The 5877-nt window shown below is 34.0% G+C and overlaps 2 pseudogenes; both read left to right on the top strand.

The window, feature by feature from the left end:
- Positions 1–4169: 4169 nt before the first annotated feature.
- Positions 4170–4288, top strand: LOC111729013 (annotated as a pseudogene).
- An 849-nt stretch (positions 4289–5137) lies between these two features.
- On the top strand, positions 5138–5253 carry LOC111729015 (annotated as a pseudogene).
- The last annotated feature ends 624 nt before the right edge of the window (positions 5254–5877 follow it).

Genomic DNA, 5877 nt, shown 5'->3' with positions numbered 1-5877 from the left:
TCTCTCTCTCTCTCTCTCTCTCTCTCTCTCTCTCTCTCTCTCTCTTTCTTTCTTTCTTTCTTTGTCAAACTAAAAGCATCTGGCCTAACTTATATACCAAAAATTACAAGAACAATCAAATACATATATATTTTTTAGTTCAATCTCTTTTAGTCTGGCAACAGTATTCAGAATACTTAAAGAATAATAGTGTGACAGTGATGTACCAAGCCATGCAAACAACACATCTTTATAACAATGCAAACTTTCCTTGAAGTGGATTGGAAAAATACGATAGCATACAGGAATTATATTACAATGAAGGTCCTTCAATCTGATGAAAACCATGAGTGTTGCTTTCTCAAAGATACCATCAAAATTAGAAACATTCATCTTCAGCTAACTCCCAATTTTCTATATATAGATTATTGACATTGTGGCTGATCTGTTGCAATTTCAAATTTTTGAAGAATTTCTTCCTTTTATCCAGTACTTTTTTGAAATAATCATCCAACATCTCAATAATAAATCAAAAACTCAATAAAGTGAAATGCAATGAAGTGCGGGGTGAGCTGGTGTAAATGCTTCATCCCAAATACCAATGTAAACTTTTTATTACTCAATATTTTGTACTATTCACAGTATTTGTTCTATAATTGGTTAAAATATCAAATGTGAAAGGCACTTTTTAATGTAACCTGATATTTGCATATGCATTCACATATACTTTTGACTAACATAAATCCTTCTTGTAGGAATATATTTTAAGATATCTGGATAGCAACCAAAAAAGGAGAGGGGTGGGAATCACTTCTTTAGATGTCCTATACCCTCAATAACCTCTGTTCTTATGCTATAACAAAAACTGTAAAATGTATGATCCACATATTAAGTATTTATTGAGTTTTTCTGTGTGCCAAACACTAATCTACGCTCTAGAGATTCATGTACTTGTAAACCAAACCAATAGATTACCTTTTCTCAATGAGTTTTTTTGCCTTTAGAGAGAGACTATAAACACATGAATGGATGAATGAATGAATGAATGAAATTTTAGATACTCATAAAGATGACATATATTATATAGAGATTGATGAAAGAGATGATTTATCTAAGGTTGTCAAAGAATAATCTCCTCAGGAGTAATATTTGGAAGAACTTGAAGGATTAAAAGAACATGGTCATGAAAAAGTCCTATTTAGAATATTTCAAACAGAGAAAGACACGGAACCAGATTATAGAAATAATGTGTATATATATGTATATATGTGTATGCACACACACACACACACACACATTTGTGTCTGTGTGGTTGTGTACTAATTTTCCTGCTTAAACTAGGATCTCTATTTGATTTCTCTTGGAAAATAAATTTTCTTTCATTTCTAGCAGGTAATAAGGTGATGTGTTTCTAATGATTGGTTTCTGCCAGGGGATGAGGAAAGTAGTTTATAATTGTCGTTATTTAAAATTCTTAAATCCAAAACTCTTTGCTGAGATTATTCTAATGAACCACTTACACCTACTGAGGTAGAAAAAAATTGAATGGGCCCATTTTTGAGTGTGTGTTGGGGTTATTCTTAGTGATAGAGTGGTTATGATTCTAAGGAATAGAATTAAGAGAAAGAAAAGACAAAGAAAGCCATGCCCATGGATTTGGCAGTGTGGGACTAGTTCCTGGGGTGGTTTTGTTCCATTCCTTAAAAATGCTGAAACGAAAGACTTGATAAATGTTTTCAGGTCAACTTCATATTTTAGGAGTAGAAGTATTCTCTTTCCATGTTTCTCAGACGTCATATACTACTCATCTAATAACCACATGAATGACATCCATAACCTCTAAATGAGAAACAAATTTTGTATGTCAAAAATATTTTTACCTTCCTTCAAGAAAGTATTCCTATTAAACTTGGAATAATCAAAAATCTGAATCTGTACTTTGTAATCTGGGACATGCGAGAGGCCCCACACTGTGAAATGTATTTGAAATATGAACAAGACCCATTTTCACTTCTGGCGATGCCTATTTCTCTTTCCAGCTCCCATTCTTTTCCTTTTCTCTTCCCCTGCCTCTTTCTCTCTCCAGTCCTCCATCAAATGTTTCTGTCCCATTTGATCACTGCTAAAGTGCTAATAAACAACTATGTTCGTGGGGACTTAGCCAATAGAAGTAAATCAGACAAATGTTTACTGAGGGGTTGCTTCCACTAAGGGTCATAGTAAGGGTTCTACTGGGGTGAAAATTACAACTACCACCTAGCCACTTTGGGCTCCTCATGCCAGGAGATCACGGACAAAGAAAGGGGTTACATATCTGAAAGTCGCTAATAGAGTAGATCCTAAATGTTCTTATCACAAGGAAAAAATGTAACTATATGAGGTCATGTATGTTAACTAAACTTATTTTGGTAATCATTTTGCAATATATGTGTACATCAAATCATTATTCTGCACACTTTAAATTGTGTTGTATGTCAATTATATCTCAATAAAACTGGGAAAAAAAAGAGTTGCTATATTAAATGAGGCTTTCTGGCTGCCACTTCACAGTGGGAGTATTGAGGAGTGTGTCCAGGACTCAGGCCATGCACTGGAACAACCCTTGATGGTGCTTTTGTGTCCAGTTATAACAGTAAATGAGCAATGGCAGCTGCCATAGCCCAACAAGGAAAAGACAACTAAGGATGCAGGCTTCTCAGGAATAAAGTCTAGATCATAGATATTCCCAGGGGAATGAGACCCAGATCACCAGAACTTCCAGGAAATGACTAGGGAATCTGGAATGGATGATGAAGATGAGAGATGATAAATGTCAATTATAAATCTAGGATTAGTGGTAGCATAAAAACTGTAGCTTGCTTTCCAAAACCTCAAATGACCACTATCTTTAAGGATTAAAAGTTTCCTCTCCTTCCAGGGAAGTTGTGAGGGCTTCTTGTCCTCATACAAGATTCAAGTACCATAAAAAGGATGCAAGCAGATCTGAGCGAAGGGGGTGGACATTATCCTAACCAGATGGTAGGATGCCACTCAACCCTTCCTATACCCTTGGGCCTCAATTGCTATCATTAATTTTTCAGCTCGAGCATCCTTGGCAATGGGCCATGTCACACCCATAGTAATAAATCTGTAGCCACTATCTCTACTTTCCTGCTGTCACAGATGAAGGAGACCCAGGCGCAGTGTTAACTGGCAGATGAGTGTACTTATACACTGACCAAATTAGGCTTGCAGATGCTGAGGCTGAATAACAACCCTGAATTAGCTTATTTGCTTGGGCTAAGTAATGCAAACATTGCCCAAAGAGCAAAGCAAGGAAGGGCAAAGAATAGGGCTATAAAAAATATCCCTAAAATGATATAAAAAAAAGAAAAGAACTTTTATGGAGGAAAATTAATCAATAGCTTTAAACTTTGCTAAGACTGACAATGGAAAATTTATATAACACTGTATAATACATTCAGAATTCTTATATATAAAATTATGTATAAAATACATATGAAAGAAACAAACAATATTTACCCTTACTACTCGTGATCTACTCTGGCACTTTTCTTTTATACCTTATTCTATTTTATTTAAAATAATATTATTGATTTTGTAATCCCTAATTGTATCATGAAATAAATTTAGTAGGCTTTGATCAGTATTAAAGAAATTCTAAATGCATTGCTCATAATGGCTTGACATTATTTTGTGAAATTTTGTTTTAGTCATACACAATGTATATTTATATGTATGTATGTTTGAGAGTGTAATAATAAGTTTTGATGTAATGCGAAATATCAAAAAGATAGGATGAATGTCTCTGCTCTATACTATTCCACATCAAATTAGGAATTGAGAGGAAAAAAATTAGGTCAGTAAGCTGAATCTGGGACTGCACAATAAAGCCTAACATTTATCCATGTTAGAATTTTAAAAATCAATATTTGGCAAATATTTATTACTATGCTTTGGCATAATTGTTACTTTCTGTCTTCATTTCTCCTGATATTGATTAAATATTGGTAAAGTCACATTGAGAAATTCTAAGTGGCTTCAGCTAAACTGAGAAAACAAAGAAAGGGCTATTTTAGTCTTTCTAGACTAGTAAAAATGGACTGATATTATGTTTGTACTCAGGAGTCTAGATGTGATTGAAGTTGTTGATGCCAGGGGAGTGGAAGAGGAATAAATAAAGAAATGAAGTCTACAGCCATACTACCATGAACAAGCCCAATCTCGTCTGATCTTGGAAGCTAAGCAGAGTAGGGCCTGGCTAGTACTTGGATGGGAGACCGCCTAGGAAGTCCAGATACTATAGGTGTGAAAAATAAAAAAATAAGCTCCTTGAAATCTATGAGGTCAACCAAGGGTTGCCTCGTCTAAAAAAAAAAAAGAAAGAAAGAAAGAAAAATCTGAAGGATTTGAGTCTGGTTCCTTTCAATGCTTACTTAATAATTTTGTTCTTATTTTTAAACAGAAAGGCTCATAAACAACTAGAATGGCACAAATACACCACAGGCCTCAGGAAAAACATTACAAAAATGCAGACAGAATTAGTGACAACAATTAGAAATTATTTACTTTTGCCTTATGTCTAGGTCCATCCTGTTTCTCAAATAATAGCTGGTAAATTTTATTATCAGGTTATAATCCTCTATTTTCCATAGTTTGAATAATTTGAAAATGAATTATTCTAAAATATTTTCAGATAATTTTAAGCTTAATTAAGTAATACTTTTAGAAATATTATCTTGTTTAAAAATTTCTTCCCTATCCTAAATCTATAAAGATATTTACTTATGTTTTCTCAAAAATTTTAAAGCTTAATTTTTTTTTAATTTTACATATTTAAGCCATTAGATATTTTTGTATATGGTGTGATGCAGGAATCCTATATTTTCTTTTTCATTAAGTTTTCGGAATTATTTTCTATTGTTCTACAAATCTGCCACATATCGAGATTTTACTGATGTGTGTTTCTTTCCAGATTATATGTATTTATCAATTCCACAGTTCTATGTATTTATCAATCTACGGCTATCACAATCTTAATCACTAGAGCTTAAAATGTCTCAGCATTTAGATGTGGCGCCATAGTTTACTGGTTAGCACATCTGCTTTACATGTAGATGGTCCTGGGTTCACACCTCAGAGAATTATGTAGTCCATGGTCTATGACCATGCCACCCTAAACAAGCCCAATGTCTGATCTTGGAAGCTAAGCAGGGTTGGGCCTGGTTAGTACTTGGATGGGAGACCACCTAGAAAGACCAGGTGCTGTAGGCATAAATAATAATAAAAAAAGTAAAAAATTAAATGTCTTGATTTTTTTTTTTTTTTTTGCTAATTATTTAAAGCTAAGTAACGGATTAGGATTTAGTGGTTTACAACAACAACTAAACATTTACTATCTCTCACATTTTGTACAGTCAGGACTTTGAGAGTGGCTTAGGTGTGCATTTCTGGCTCAGGATCTCACTGACATAAAGATGTTGCCAGAGTTATAGTCATCCACAGATTAGAAGATTTACATTCAAGGTGGCTCACTCACATGGCTGACAAGTTAATGTTGACTGTTGGTAGGAGAGGGCTCAGTTCGTATCCACATGAGTCACTCCTCATGAATGCTTGGGTATCCTTGCAACATGTCATCTAAGTCGTCCAGTATGAGCAATCCAAGAGAGAAAGAAAGCCACATGGAAGCTGTACTTTTTATGACTTACTTTTGAGGGTCACAAAGCATCACTTCTCCATATCCTATCCATTAGAAAAGATTCACTAAGTCCAGTCTACATTTACAAAGAATTTTTACCACAATATTTACTATTAACTCATATTTTGATGTGATCACTTGTTTATTTTTATTTTGAATAAATTAACATAATGACTTACATTGACAGGTTTTCTGAT

The sequence above is a fragment of the Pteropus vampyrus genome, unplaced genomic scaffold, assembly GCF_000151845.1.
Source record: "Pteropus vampyrus isolate Shadow unplaced genomic scaffold, Pvam_2.0 Scaffold242, whole genome shotgun sequence".
Classification (NCBI taxonomy): Eukaryota; Metazoa; Chordata; class Mammalia; order Chiroptera; family Pteropodidae; genus Pteropus; species Pteropus vampyrus.
This window is presented reverse-complemented; position numbering and strand designations above follow the sequence as displayed.